The following is a 16,940-nucleotide window of genomic DNA, read 5'->3' on the forward strand; positions in this document are numbered from 1 at the left end:
CCCCTGTCATGAGCGAGAAAGAACCGGTCTGTTACCTTTCCTCTGGAGATCACCCCACCAGAGACCTGACACTCAACACTACACTACTTAACAACTACTGGGTCAAATGGAAATAAAGGAAGAAATCCAAATGTTTTGAGAATTCAATGAAAATGAAGACACAAGCTATCAAAATATTTGCGACACAGCTAAGGCAGTACTGAGAGGGATGTTCATAGCCATACAAGCACACATTAGGAAACAAGAAAAAGTACAAATAAACAGCCTGATTGCACATCTTAAAGACCTAGAAGAAGAAGAACAAAAGAATCCTAAAACAACTATAAGGACAGACATCACTAAAGTTAGGGCAGAAATCAATAACATTGAAAATAAGAAAACCATACAAAACATCAATGAAAGTAAATGTTGGTTCTTTGAAAGAGTGAACAAAATTGACAAATCTTTAGCCAGACTCATAAAACAAAAAAGGAAGATGATCCAAATAAATCGGATCATAAATGAAAGAGGAGATATCACAACAGACACTGTATAAATTCAGCCTATCATGTGAGACTTCTATGAACAACTATGTGCCACCAAGTTAGAGAACCTGGAAGAAATGGATGATTTCCTAGATAACTATGAACTTCCAAAAATAAGTAAAGAGGAGCTAGATAACATGAACAGGCCCATCACAGCTAATGAAATTGAAACAGTTATCAAAAACCTTCCCAAGAATAGAAGTCCTGGACCAGATGGTTTTACAAATGAATTCTACAAGACCTTCAAAGAACTAGTACCTCTACTTTTAAAAGTCTTCCAGAAGATTGAAAACACTGGAATACTCCTTTCCAGCTTCTATGAAGCCAACATCACTTTGATACCAAAAGCAGACAGGGACACAACCAAAAAAGAAAACTACAGACCAACATCTCTGATGAACATAGATGCTAAAATATTGAACAAAATTCTAGCCAACCAGATACAGCAGTGTATTAAAAACATGATGAAAAAAAAAGCAGTGCTCATCATGACCAAGTGGGGTTTATCCCAGGGATGCAAGGTTGGTTTAATATGCATAAATCAATCAACATGATCCACTACATCAATAAAAGCAAGACCAAAAACCACATGGTCATATCAATAGATGTAGAGAAAGCCTTTGACAAATTATGACATCGCTTTATGATCAAAACACTACAAAAAATGGGAATAGATGGAAAATTCCTGAAGATAGTAGAGTCTATGTATAGCAAAACTACAGTCCACATCATACTCAATGGTGAAAACTGGAAGCATTTCCCCTCAGATCAGGTACTAGACAGGGCTGCCCACTATCACCATTACTATTCAGCATAGTGTTGGAAGTTCTTGCCATAGCAATCAGGCAGGAGCAAGGAATTAAAGGGATATGGATTAGAAGAGAAGTCAAACTCTCCCTATTTGCAGATGACATGATAGTATATATAGAAAAACCTAAGGAATCCAGCAAGAAGCTTTTGGAAATCACCAGGCAATACAGTAAGGTGTCAGGCTACAAAATTAACATTCAAAAGTCAATGGCGTTCCTCTATGCAAACACTAAGTTAGAAGAAATTGAAATCCAGAAATCAGTTCCTTTAACTATAGCAACAAAAACAATAAAATATCTAGGAGTAAATCTAACCAAAGAAGTAAAAGACTTGTATACTGAAAATTATGAGCCACTACTCAAGGAAATTGAAAAAGACACAAAGAAATGGAAAGATATTGTATGTTCATGGGTTGGAAGAATTAACATCATCAAAATGAATATACTACTCAGAGCCATCTACAAATTTAATGCTATCCCCATCAAGATCCCAAGCACATTTTTTAGGAGAATAGCACAAATGCTACAAATGTTTATCTGGACCCAGAAAAGACGTAGAATTGCCAGAACAATCTTGAGAAGAAAGAACAGAACTGGAGGCATCACACTCCCAGATCTCAAACTGTATTATAGGGCTATTGTCATCAAAACTGCGTGGTACTGGAACATGAATAGACACACTGACCAGTGGAATAGAATTGAGAGTCCAGAAGTAAGCCCCCATACCTATGGACATATAATCTTTGACAAAAGTTCCCAGACTATTAAATGGGGAAAGCAGAGTCTCTTCAACAAATGGTGTTGGAAACAATGGGTTGAGACATGCAGAAGAATGAAACTGAACCACTATAGTTCACCAAACACAAAAGTAAATTCTAAGTGGGTCAAGGACTTGGATGTTAGACCAGCAACTATCAGATACTTAGAGGAAAATATTGGCAAAACTCCTTTCTGCATAACTTTTAAAGACATCTTCAATGAAACGAATCCAACTACAAAGAAGACTAAGTCAAGCATAAACCTTTGGGACTACATCAAATTAAAAAGCTTCTGCACAGCAAAAGAAACCACTACCCAAACCAAGAGACCCCTCACAGAATGGGAGAAGATCTTTACATGCCATATATCAGAGAAGAGTTTTAATAACCAGAATATATAAAGACCCTGCCAAACTCAACAAAGAGAAAACAAATGACACCATCCAAAAACGGAGAGAGGACATGGACAGAATATTCACCACAGAAGAGAACCAAAAGGCTGAGAAACACATGAAAAAATGCTCCAAGTTTTTGATTGTCAGAGAAATGCAAATAAAGACAACAATGAGATATCACTTTACTCCTGTGAGAATGTCATACATCAGAAAAAGTAGCAGCAGTAAATGTTGGAGAGGTTGTGGGGTCAAAGGAACCCTCCAGCACTGCTGGTAGGAATGTAAATTCGTCCAACCTCTTGGAGAACAGTCTGGAGAACTCTTAGAAGGCTAGAAGTGGACCTATCCTATGATCCTGCAATTCCCCTCCTGGGGATATATCCTAAGGAACCCAACACATCCATCCAAAAAGATCTGTGTACACATATGTTCTTAGCAGCACAATTTGTAATAGCCAAAACCTGGAAGCAACCCAGGTGTCCAACAACAGATGAGCGGCTGAGCAAGTTGTGGTATATATTCACAATGGAATACTACTCAGCTATAAAAAATGGTGACTTCACCGTTTTCAGCCGATCTTGGATGGGCCTTGAAAAATTCATGTTGAGTGAAATAAGTCAGAAACAGAAGGATGAATATGGGATGATCTCACTCTCAGGCAGAAGTTGAAAAACAGGATCAGAAGAGAAAACACAAGTAGAACCTTAACTGGAATTGGCGTATCGCACCAAAGTAAAAGACTCTGGGTGAGTGGGGGGGGGGGGGGAGAATACATGTCCACAAAGGATGACAGAGGACCTAGTGGGGGTTGTATTGTTATATGGAAAACTGGGAAATGTTATGCATGTACAAACTATTGTATTTACTGTTGAATTTAAAACATTATTTCCCCAATAAGGAAATTAAAAACAAAAGAAAAGTACAGCCAGCTGGAACTCACAATCTTTGGCTGAGGCTTCTCCTGGTCAGAAGCATCTAGGCAGAGATGCTCCACCGTCCACCGTGGCTACTTCTCTGAGAACTGAACACGTGTGACTCTGCTAGCTGGTAAACTTTTAGACCCCTCTATAGCCATGAGCATCCTTTACCAGAGTTGATAATTGTTTACCTTATGGGACTAAACTTTTGTTAACTATATTCAGACTTTATGAACCTAACGTACCCTTAACCTTTGATGATAATTGCTTATTTTGTCTTTTACCTGTATCACCCTAATAAACAGTATATTCTTTAAACCAGCTCCCAGCTCCTGCTGTGAATCCTTTTACGTGCTGCACGTAAGCAGCCTTTAACCAAACCCCTTTTAAGTCGAATAACAACACTAAACTTAAAAAATATATATATTTGTATTTATTTATTTATTTATTGCCTCCAGGGTTATCACTGGGGCTAGGTGCCAGCACTATTGTCCTGCGGCCAATTTACCCATTTTATTGCATAGGACAGAGAGGAATTGAGAGAGGAGGGAGAGACAGAGCGGGAGAGAGAATAAGAGACACGTGCACACCTGCTTTGCTGCTCATGAAGTAACCCTCCTGCAGGTGGGGAGCCGGGGGGCTCGGGCTTGGATACTTGTGCAGGTCCTTGCGTTTCGCACTATGTGCGCTTAACCCGGTGCTTCACTGCCTCCCCCCAACTTCTTCACTAATCCTTTCACTTAATTCATTCTGGGAGGACTGTATAGTTTCTCCAAGGGGCATCTCACTCCTGACATTAAGCACTTGCTTAGCCTCTGACTTGGGTGTAGCTTCTTTCCTCTCTTCTGCACATCCTTTCTCTTGTCATCCTGTATTCTCTCTGATTTAGGGGAGGTGGTGATTGTTGGGACTATTTGTTCAGCATATAAAACATACTTTTTTCACTGTGTGGGCAATTTACATGCATTGATGAAGACCATCCCATTTTACAGATGGGGAAACAGAAGCTTAACAATGTCTGTTGGCTTGAAATTGGGGTCAATGAAATTAGAAGCAGATACCAGTCCTTTGTTATTGTTGTTGCTGTTGTCATTTCTGGACTTAATCTTTTAGGACCTCAGCTTGCTAAAGCCTTACTTCCCTAGCCATATTGTCTGTTGTTGGAAGACAAGGATCTTTCTTACCTTTAAGTCTGCATATAATAGGCACTCAATAGTTATAGTCTTCTGTGTGATATGCAGGCACAATGGAATACTAGTCATCTATTAAAAAGATGAAATCCTATCATTTGTAACAACACAGACAGACCTAGAGGATATCCTGCTTAGTGAAATAACTGAGACTAACAGAGAAAGACAAATACCATATAATACCATTAGCATGTGGCATGTAGAGGAAGAAAAAAGATGAAGAAAATACTGATGAATATAACAAAAAAAAACTACATTGGGTTATAAGATCAATCAATGGTTACTAGAAAGGAAAGATAAGGGTGTGGCTAAGTCAGGTAAAAGGGGATAATCATAGGGCAAAGGACTGATCAGGTGTTTGTAAAGTTAATTAAAGTGTACTTAATGTTATCTATACACTTTAATGTTCAGTGAGGCACTCTGCAGCAAAAAGAGGTACAGCCTTCTGTTGAAATGAAAAATAAAAAGGAAATGTTAAAAAGAATTTTATGTCTTGTTTTGTATCTTGCTGCCTTTCAACCACCAAGTTGCAGATGCTACTATGACTCCATCCTGACCTCCCTGAACAGATGACCTCACCAATATGTCCTGGAACCTCATCTCTCCAGACCCCTGCCCCATTAGGGAAAAAGATAGAAACTGGCTGGGGGTATAGATTGACCTGCCAACACCTATGTCCAGCAGAGAAGCAATTACAGAAGGGAGAACTCCAACCTTCTGCTTCCCCAAAAGAATGCTGATCCATATCCCCAGAGGGGAGCAATGTAAGGGGAACATGACCAGAGGGCTCTGAAAGCCAATTCCATCAAGACCCCAAGGCTTGGAGAGAGAAGAGGAAAAATGGAAGTAGTAATAGGGGTAGGTGTGATTTAGGAAGGAAGGGAAGGCAGGACCATAGAAAAAAATGGGCAAATTTAAAATTTTAAAAAATAAAAAAGTGGGCAAGTATAAATAGTTATAGAAATAATAGTCATCCCATATCTGTGACCTTGGGAGAACTACTGAAGTTCCCAATGAAGGGAATGGGGACACAGAACTCTGGTGGTAGGAACTGTGTAGAATGATACCCCTGTTGTCTCATAATTTTTAAAATCATTATTAAGTCACTAATTTTAAAAAGACAAAAAATAACTTTATGGATACACTGAAGGACAGAAACAGATCTCAGCTCTTCGGAAGTTAATTTTTCCCAAATCACTATGTGAATGGTACAGGACACTGGTTTTGTGTGAGACAGGGCTGCCTTCATGGGTATCTGGGATGCGTCAGGAAATTTTTCCTTTCATTTTTCTTTTCTCTTTAGTTCTTTTCCTTCCTTCCTTCCTTCCTTCCTTCCTTCCTTCCTTCCTTCCTTCCTCCCTCTGTTCCTTCCTTCCTTCCTCTGTTCCTTCCTCCCTTCCTCCCAAGGACCTCCTGCATGCATGATACAGAGAATCTTTAAAAAAAGATTCTCTATAGTTTGACAGGGTGCCAGAGATTCAAGGGAGAAACACCAGTCCAACACTCCACTACCCACAGTGCCATCCACTACCCTGGTGTTATCCATGGTTTTCCCATGTGGTGCCGGGGCTTAAACCAGGGCCTGTTACATGGTCAGGCACACATCTTACCCACAGAGTAATCTCTTCATCCTCAGTCTTCATTTCTGACAAAGTTGTGATGCTGGTGCTAGTGTCTGTGGGTGGGCTGAGGATAAGACTCTAAAGTACTTTTTAAAAATTTTTTTATTTATAAAAAGGAAACATTGACAAAACCATAGGATAAGAGGGGTACAGCTTTGCACGATTCCCACCACCAGACCTCCATATACCATCCCCTCCACTGATAGCTTTCCTATTCTTTAACCCTCTGGGAGTATGGACCCAAGATCACTGTGGGATGCAGAAGGTGGAAGGTCTGGCTTCTGTAATTGCTTCCCTGCTGAACATGGGTGTTGACAGGTCGATCCATACTCCCAGCCTGTCTCTCTCTTTCCCTAGTAGGGCAGGGCTCTGGGGAAGTGGAGCTCCAGGACACATTGGTGGGGTTGTCTGTCCAGGGAAGTCTGGTCGCATCCTGCTAGCATCTGGAATGTGGTGGCTGAAAAGAGAGTTAACATAAAAAGCCAAACAAATTGTTGAACAATCATGGACCTAAAGGCTGGAATAGTGCTGATGAAGTGTTGGGGGGGGGGTCCTTCATTTTGTAGATAGCTAGTGGGAATATTTTAGTTATATTTCAAAGGGTCTAAAGTACTTTTCATGAGGAGCTCACATAATGACTCAAACAACCACTCACTGCTTGTCTGGACTGATTTTTTTTTTTAATTTTGAACTTTTTTTTTAATTGAGGGGGTTAATGCTTTACAGTGAAATTATTGACATGTGCATACAATTTCATTATGTAGCAGGCTTCCAAAGTTTTCTTCCTATCCTTCCTTCCCCTCCCTCCCCAGAGTTCATTGCTTTGGTACAATATACCATGTCCTGTCCATATTTCACTTTGTGTTCTCCCTTCCCATTCCCTATTTTATTAAATTCTTCTAATAAGTGAGGTCATTGGATATTCATCCTTCTCTTTGTGACTTATTTCACTCAACATGCTGCCCTTATGTTTCATCCAAAAGGATGCAAAGGAGACAACTTCATAATTTTTAACAGCTGAGTAGTATTCCATCATATATCTCACAATATTTTTAGCCACTCATCTGATGCTAGACATCTGGGTTTCTTCTAGGTTCTGGCAATTACAAACTGTACTGCTATGAACATAGGTATACACAGATCTTTTCTGATAGGTGTTTCTGTCTCCTTTGAGTAAATCTCTAAGAGAGGAATTGTTGGGTCTTAGGACAAGTCCATTCCTAGTGTCCCAATAAGACTTCAAATTGCTTTCCACAATGGTTGGACCAGTATGCCCTCCCACCAGCAGTAAGAAAAAAAAAGTGGCCCTTTTCTCCACATCCTCTCCAACATTTGTCATTTCTGACCTTTCTGATGTTTGACATTCTCACAAGTGTAAAGCTAAAACTAGTGATCAGTGACTTTGAGCACTTTCTCATATATCTGTTGGCCCTTTGAATCACTTCCTCAGAAAATTTCTGCCCATCTTGACTGATATTTTAAGTTGTAGAGATGGAAGTAATAGTGTTTAAAAGTATAGAATCTGGTTTCTTCACAGAAGGAATCTCCATCTGTTTTGTCACTTTTATCAGAGACAAAAAGAGAGAGAAAGAAGGAACTATCTTCCATAGATAACTAATGGATAATTATACTTGTGAGGAAAACAAGGGTGAGAACTATTTTCTACATGTATTTTATCCCTAGGAGGCCCTAAATAATATTATAACTAAGGAAAAAAATGTGGCCATTATTCCTGGACACAGGGTGTAAACCTTGCATATCTTAGAACCAGTGTGAGCTCTGACTGTCTGAGGGTTCCTTGCTGTGTGTGCCATTACACATGCATATGTGTGAACTGGGAAATGGATGAGTCCATTGCTAGACAGCTGCTTTCTTAAACATCACAAGGGGGATATTTAAGAAAGCAAGATTGCTCCTTCCTTCCCGCTCGCTCTCTCAAGGATTAAAGTACTAAATAAAGGGGCAGGAGTTCCTAAGGGCAGCCCTGACTCGGAACTTTGCATATTTTAGGCAGTAAAGTTATTTGAATATAGTCATTGAGAGAAGAGACTACTCATTATCCACTTAAAACACTTCCCGGTTGCAGCATAGTGCTGTACGGAAGCCAAAGCAATTGGCTTTGCATTTGGCCAGCTGATTTAGCAAGAAATTCTGCAAATTATGCAGTCCTTACAGATGGTACTGTTGGGATTGTTAGACTGTTTTAAAACACATTTGACCGTGAACTGAATTTCCAGCTTCTTAAAGCTACCTCCAGCCAATCCTGGACTTTGCATAAGCAGCTGCAGACCAGGAATAGACTTTTCCTGCAACGACAAATGATTTCCTTTAAAGACCAACTGTAAGGGGGCTGGGTGGTGGTGTACTGGGTTGAGTGCTCACATTGCCATGCACAAGGATCTGAATCCAAGCATCCAGGCTCCACCTGCAGAAGGGGAAGCTTCATGAGCAGTGAAGGTGTCTGTCTCCCTTTCTCTCTTTTTATCTTCCTCCCCCTCCTGTTTTTTTTTCCCTGTCCTGTCAAATTAAGAAAAAAAAAAAAATCCTAACAGGAGCAGTAGTTTCGTCATGTAAACACCAAGCCCCAGCCACAACTTTGGTGACAATTAGAAAACAAACAAATAAACAACAACAAAGCAATTGTAGCCAGCAGGGAGGGGGCTCAGTAACAGAGCACATGATTAGCATTTATGAAGCCCTGGGTTTGATCCCCAGCATTACATATGCCAGAGTGATGCTGTGATGTTTTCTCTCTTTCCCTCGTTAAGTAAGTAAGTACATAAATCTTAGGGAAGAAATCACTTTTTAAATAATATAATTTAGTGGTGAACTTTGCCGGGGGTGGTGGTGATTGTGGTGGTTTGGGAGCTTTTGAAGCATTGTTTCTTTAGTCTCCTTAAAAATGGTTCTCAGTTGACTTTTCTACTGCTCTGACTTGACGTCAGTTGACAGGGAACTGGAACTTGTAATAGAGAGGATGAGCTGGCAAGGCCTGTGTGAAATGCAGATCCCCTACAGACTGTAAGGAGGGTCTGTGCCCAGATATATAAAAAGAACAACTGGAGGCTGTGACTTTCCTGAGGAAGAGGTTCCTTCCTTCCTCCCTTCCTCCCTCCCTCCCTCCCTCCCTCCCTTCCTTCCTTCCTTCCTTCTTTTCTTACCTCCAGGGTTATTGATGGGCTTGGTGCCAGCACTACGAATCCACTTACTCCTGGAGGCTATTTTTTCCATTTTGTTGCCCTTGTGATTATTATCGTTATTGTTGTTATAGCTGTTGTTGTTGCTGGATAGGTCAGAAAGAAATTGAAAGAGGAGGGGAAGACAGAGAGAAGGAGAGAAAGATAGACACCTGCAGACCTGCTTCACTGGTTGTGAACCTGGATCCTTAGGCTGGTCCTTGCACTTTGCGCCATGTGCACTTAACCCGCCGTACTACCACCCAGCCCCAGAGGAAGAGGTTTCTAACTTGTCTCAGAGCAATAATTCTTCTTCTTCTAGTGTTTGCCCTTCTTCCGTAGCCAGTCAACAGCGTCAGGTTGAGCCTGATGTAAAGTTTCGAGACCTCCTTTGAATCTGGAGAGGTGGCAGTCATTGACTATGTGGGTCATAGTCTGTCTGGAGCCGCAGGGGCAGTTCGGGTCGTCTCTGGCTCCCCAGCGATGGAACATAGCGGCGCACCGGCCATGGCCTGTTCGATAGCGATTGAGGAGGGCCCAATCATAACGTGCTAGGTCAAAGCCGGGTTGACGCTTGCAGGGGTCTGTGATGAGGTGTTTGTTCTTTACCTCAGCTGACTGCCAACTCTGTTTCCAGGAACAGAGAAGTTCAGTGTAGGTGTAGGGGACCAGATTGGGTGACGAGACATCAAGCGTTGAACAGGGTGGGCGAAGATATCCGCGCATATTGGCAGGTCCGGTCGAGCGTAGACGTGGGAAATGAACTTAGATGATGCCGCATCCCGACGAATATCTGGCGGGGCGATGTTGCTAAGAACTGGCAGCCATGGAACCGGGGTGGAACGGATGGTTCCAGAAATTATCCTCATGGAGGAATATAATTTGGAATCGACCAAGTGGACATGGGGGCAATAATTAAAAATTTAAGATGAAGGACCAGGTGGTGGAGCACCTGGTTGAACGCACATGTTACAATGTGCAAGGACCCAGGTTCAAGCTCCCAGTCCCCACCTGCAGGAGGAAAGCTTTGCAAGTGGTGAAGCAGTGTTGCAGGTGTCTCTCTGTCTCTCACCCTCTCTATCTTCCCTTTTTCCTCTTGATTTTTGGATGTCTCTATCCAATAAATAAATTTATATTTTTAAACAAATTTTAAAAAGAAAGTATAAGGTATGGTATCATCTCTGTAGGCAGTTTCTACTAGCCCTGATCTTTGACCTTTATTGCTTGTTTGCTTGGTTTCTATTTGAATCAACACCTTTTATCTTTCTCTAAGTGCCCTTTTGGTTGTGCTTACTTAAAGTCTACTTAGGGCCGTCTCTGGATGCACAAATGTGGCAGATAAAATTCCCCAGGATTACTGACTTGCCCTTCATTTATTTTTAGCATTGCAATAAATTTATCATCGTCCACAGCCTAACTCAAATCACTCTAAACTAGTGAGCACATCGCCATTTTTTTTGTTTTAATTAAACTTGAAGAATATATTTTTCTCCCCTTTTTTGGCCTCCATGATTATCTCTGGGGCTCGGTGCCTGCACTATGAATCCACTGCTCCTGGAGGCCATTTTTTTCCCTTTTGCTGCCCCCTTTTTTTTTTTTTAAATTGTTGTTGTTTTTATTGTTATTACTATCTTTGTTGTTGGATAGGATGGAGAGAAATCGAGAGGGCGGATGTCAGAGAGGTGGAGAGGAAGATAGACACCTGCAGGCCTGCTTCACCGTCTATGAAGCAACCCCCTGCAGGTGGGGAGCTGGGGCTCGAACAGGGATCTGTTCGAGCTCCAGTCCTTACGCTTTGTGCCATGTATGCTCAACCCCTTGTGCTACCGCCCGGCCTTCTCCATTTTTTTTTTAAACAAAAGCAAAAGTAGAAATGTTTAGTGAATTTACTCAAATGAAAGATGTTTAAATGATACAGAACTGAAAATATTGGAAATCTATGTACAATAAAAAGTGAATATAAGTTAGTCAGCTTCATGGACATTTCTAGTTAAGCATTCATGCAAATACATACTTATCTTTTTCTCTTATATAGGAATAATAACACATCCATACATGACATCAGAATGCTGCTCCCCCATAATCTCAGAGATGCTAAAAAATAGTCTCAAGTTTTAAGAATGATGTGGGATAGCTTTAACAACATTCCACACATATGGAAATCCCTGATTTAATTAAATCCATGATTTTTATCATGTCAGAAGCATGGCTGATTTTAATTTTTCAAATATATTTTACTATCCTACACATTGGCTTATTAATAGTATTGACTATTTACTATCATGCTTTAAACTTCCAGATTCTTTCAACATAAGATAATAGTAGCACAGAATTTTTTTCTTACAAAAGATAATCTTTAAAAGATGACTGATCTTTGTGGTTCCTAGTAATAAGTCCTGTTTTATTTTTTCACATAGTATGAATTATACTCTTATACAGGATTGTATTAAGATCCAGTAGTTCTTTATATAAAATGGAAATATTGAGGGGCTGGGGGTAGTGCACACATGGCACCAAGCACAAGGATTGGAGTAGGAATCCCATTTGGAGCCCCCGGCTCCCCACCTGTAGGGGGGTCACTTCACAAGTGGTGAAGCAGGTCTGCAGGTGTCTATCTTTCTTTCTCCCTCCTTTCTAAATTTCCCTCTGTCCTATCCAACAACAATGACAGCAATAACAACAATAATAATAACAACAATGATAAACAACAAGGGCAAAAAAAGGGGGAAAATGGCCTCCAGGAGCAGTGGTTTTGCAGTGCAGGCAGTGAGCCCCAGCAATAACCCTGGAGGCAAATAAATGAATAAGTAAATAAATGAGTAAGAAAAAAAGAGATACTGACAAGACCATAGGATAAGAGAGTTACATTTCCACATAATTCCCACCCCCAGAACTCCATACCCAATCCCCTCCCTTGGTAGCTTCCCTAGTCTTTATCTCTCTTGGGGGTATGGACCCAGGACAATCCAGTAGTTTTTGTTTTTTTTTTGTATTTATTTATTTATTTATTCCCTTTTATTGCCCTTGTTTTTTTATTGTTGTGGTTATTACTGTTGTTACTGATATCATTGTTGTTGGATAGGACAGAGAGAAATGGAAAGAGGAGGGGAAGACAGAGAAGGGGAGAGAAAGATAGACACCTGCAGACCTACTTCACAGCCTATGAAGCAACTCCTCTGTAGGTGGGGAGCTGGGGGCTCGAACTGGGATCCTTATGCTGGTCCTTAAGCTTAGTGCCACGTGAGCTTAACTTGCTGTGCTACTGCCCGACTACCCCAGTAGTTCTTAAACAACATTACCATATAACCATATAAATTCCAAATGCAATGTGGGTGAACAGTCTTCATAGCGTCCTATCACTTCAATCAAGTTGAAGCTGTCCTTTTTAAATATTTTCGACTTCAGTGTGAAGTAGACTGTTAGGGTTTCATCATATAGACTCTTAAAGAAAAAAAAAACGGATTTGGTTTGTTTCACAGTTCTCAGGTGAGACATTTTTTGGAAACTAGAATCCACAAGTGTTTTGAGTATCAAAATACTCTCTAGGAGATGAAGTCTCTCAATGCAATTATAATAAATAAGCATCCACATTCTTAGTTAGATTGCCAATATATCCTGCAACCAAAGTTAGGTGACTTTCTTGTTCCCACAATCTACTTAATTGTTGTTTTAAAATCTGAACATTACCATCATTTATTATTTGTTTTGGATGACAGTTCCAACCACCATCTTTTTTATAACTGCATGAAGCTAGTTTAAACCAACTACTATATACTCTTCAAATTAGCCTTTAAGTAGAGGCTTTACTAGAGGCAACAAGTCTACACAGCAGCCAAGTGAGATATATTGTTTTTCTTCCTGTAAACTCACCAAGTAAGCTATAAGTTCATCTATACTTCTCTTTCTCTAGAAAGTTAAAGCTACATTTAGTCTCAAATTTCTGCTGAACAAAACTTGTGCCATTGTTCCATGGACTTGAGAAATCTCAGAAAAATAGTACTATATTTTGAAGATGGAATTTCTGTCTGTGAAGAACCAGAATCACTGGAATTAATCAAATGTATTTGACTATCAGGGCAGAACTTTTCAGGCAGGTGACCTGCACAAGCCAGTTCATTTTCTTTATTTGTCATATCACAGTCCCCACTTTTTGGGGACTGTTTTTTTTTTTTTTTTTTGTAACAAGGGTTTGGAAAAGGATGATTACCTTTCTTTCTGTGACAGATCACCTTATATAGTTTAACTGGGCTTTTCACAGCGTGTCCAACAGTTCTGTTTATGTAAGCAGCCAACTGTTTTGGAGAATTTTAACCTTCATGTTCCTATTAGTAAAATTAGAGATCCTTTTTCTTTTATTTAATTTATTTTATTTTTGAGAGAGATGCAGAGAGAGAAAGACACAGAGAGAAACACCAGAGCACTGAACAGCTCTGGCTTATTGTGGTGCGGGGGACTGAACCTGGGACTTCAGAGCTTCAGGCATGAGAGTCTGTTTGCATAACCATTATGCTACCTACCCCACCCGAGATCCTTTTTCTAGGAAGATCAATGAACTGATCCTCAGTATTACTACAGAAGTTCCATTTGTCTTTTTTTAAACATTGTGGGTTTCAGATGCCATAATCTCTTGAATACCAGTGCCTCATGGTACCACAGTGCCACAACCCAGTGCAGACACTGATGAACAATATCCCGCAGCCTAGAGTGACCCTGGGTCCCCGAGTGAGTTCCACTCATGGCCATTCAAACATAGCCACACACTTGATTCCTTTATGTTTATTTTTAAACCTTTCCCTGAAGCATTTGTTATAGGCTAAACTTAAAGACACATGATTCAATCATTGATTTTTTTTTTTCATGGTATGTCATACTTAGGCTTCTGTAATCACCAGCTTGACGTTATGAGTGATGGATCCAGATATTTTGTTGTGAAATTTCACAAAGCCTATTGTGCCCTATGTGTGAGACTCTAGCAGTGCAGACACAGTGACAAGGAAGTATCTGGGACACACTAAAACCCTTGTGACAGCCAATTTTCTCTTTCTGAGTCAAGTGATTGTTTATAAGGGAGCCCTTGGCCTGTGTGTAGCCTGAACTATTTGACCTGTACATATCTTGTATCCTATCCACCCTAGTGTTCATCTGTAAGGTGAGAACATTGTTTATTTCTTGTCTTCTTTTCTTAAGGATTTACTTTTATTTACTTACTGACAGGAGAAAGAGTGAACCAAAGTATGATTCTGGCACACATTATGCTAGGGATCAAACGGGACCTTATGCCCATGAATCCAATGCTTTATCCACTCACTGTGCCACCTCCTGGGCCATGAGAACATTATTTTGTATTTAATTCTGTACATCTAGGGTTTCATACAGGTCAAAAACTTTTCTTTGTTTTCTTTTTTCTTTCTTTTTTTTCTTTTTTGCCTCAAGGGTTATCACTGGGGCTCAGTGCATGCACTACAAACCCACTCACTGCTCCTGGAGGCCATTTTTTTCCCCTTTTGGTTCCCCTTGTCGTTTATCATTGTTGTTAGTATTGCTGCTATTGTTGTTGGATAAGACAGAGAAAAATTGAGAGAGGATGAGAAGACAGAGGGGGAGAGAAAGATAGACATCTGAAGACCTGCTTCACTGCTTGTGAAGCAACTCCCCTGCAGGTGGGGCTTGAACTGGGATCTTTACGCTGGTCTGTGTACTTTGTGCCATGTGCTCTTAACACACTGTGCTACCGCCCACCCCCAAAACTATTCTTAAGAGAGAAGAAGGATTGGAGACAAGAAGTATAATGGTTATGCAAAATGACTTTCATGCCTGAGGCTCTGAAGTCTCAGGCTCAATGCCCAGCACATAGTAAGCCAGAACTGGGGGGGGGGGCGGGGGGGGGGGAGAGAAGGAGGAGGAGGAGGAGGAGGAGGAGGAGGAAGGAGAGAGAAGGAGAAATGAATTAGGAGGTTTTTTTTTTTTTTTTTTTTGACTTTAGGGTTATCGCTGGGGCTCTCAGTGCCTGAACTACAAATCCACTGCTCCTGTGGCCATTTTTTCCATTTGTTGTTGGATAGGACAGAGAGAAATTGAAAGAGCAGGGGAAAGTAGATGGGGGAGAAAAAGATAGACACTTGCAGACCTACTCCACTGCTTGTGAAATGACTGACCCCTCTGCAGGTGGGAAGCCTGGGGTTCGAACCGGGATCCTTGCGTCAGTCCCTGTACTTCATATTATGTGCACTTAATCCGGTGTGCCACCACCCGGACTCCAGGAGGCTTTAATTCAGTTGTTGACTGATATATTAATTTGTTCAAACCCTAACCCTAACCCTATATATTCTAGTTTGGAGTCCTAGAATGAAGCTTGCTCAATTTTTAATAAAAGATGTTTATTATCCTTCATTTAATACTTAAGAGTTCACTATTTCTTGGGAGTGTGCTCCTGTAAGGTGTCCACTCTTCTGTCTTACCGAGACTTCCTCATTCCCTTTGCTTCTGCAGTTGGTGCAACTTGTATGAGCAGAGCACCCCCACCCACTCCAGAATATCACTTGTTTCTGTGACTGATTTCCTTCATTCATGGTAAAAATAGGGATTCAGGACATCGCTGTTGTGTGATGTGATTTGTGATGGACTTTGTGATGTGTTCACTAGGCAAGGCTGAGCTGCACCCTCTAGAATTTACTTTTTAATATGATTTTTGATCATAGCAATGTGGTGGGTACAAGGGAAAATCTCTTGCAAACACTCGAGAAGGAACAGAAGAGAGAGGTGGCATACAGACAGCTTGTCGTCCTGCCAATCAAGCACCGACCTGGGTGCTACTAGAAAGGAAAATTTACAGATGTAATTGAACTCCCTAACCAGTTGACTTTAGGTGAGTCAAAAGGGTGATTGTGCTAGATGTCTCAGTTAGCGGAAAGCTTTTAGATGATGGTCTAGACAGTTCCAAATAAAAGGACAGAAGGAAACTCAAAGACTCTTCCTACAACTGGGACAACACTCAACGTTACTGTTGCTGTTCTTCTGATTTGCCTCACTGCTGTGAAGTAGCAGCTTTCCTCTGTGAATGGGTTTTCCTTTCAATGACTTTTAGGCCAAGTGTTTGCACTGAAGTCCAGAACAATAAATCTTTTTATTATTTTTTTTAAACTAGTGACTTAAGTAGCTTACAAGATCATAAGGTTACAGGGTATAGTTCATACCACACCCAGACCAAAGTTTTATGCTGCCCCTACCCCCTACAATAATCACCATAGTTCTTAAAACATCTTAGAGACATATTTTCACTTTTTTTTTGGCAAATTCATATGATTTAATTCTATATATTCCACATATAATTCTCAGGACCACTATAAGCCAGAACTATACATTGCCACACAAGGGAAAGAGAGAGACAGGCTGGGAGTACGGATCAACCTATCAACGCACAAGTTCAGTGGGGAAGCAATTACAGAAGCCAGACCTTCCACCTTCTGCATCCCACAATGACCTTGGGTCCATACTCCCAGAGGGGTAAAGAATAGGAAAGCTTTCAAGGGAGGGGATGGGATACGGAGTT

At 40.7% G+C, this 16,940-nt stretch overlaps 1 pseudogene; it reads right to left on the reverse strand.

Annotated features, from left to right (window-relative positions):
* Positions 1-12,950: 12,950 nt before the first annotated feature.
* LOC103118221 (KATNB1-like protein 1) lies at positions 12,951-14,012 on the reverse strand (annotated as a pseudogene).
* Between the last annotated feature and the right edge of the window lie 2,928 nt (positions 14,013-16,940).

This window comes from Erinaceus europaeus, chromosome 7, assembly GCF_950295315.1.
Source record: "Erinaceus europaeus chromosome 7, mEriEur2.1, whole genome shotgun sequence".
Classification (NCBI taxonomy): Eukaryota; Metazoa; Chordata; class Mammalia; order Eulipotyphla; family Erinaceidae; genus Erinaceus; species Erinaceus europaeus.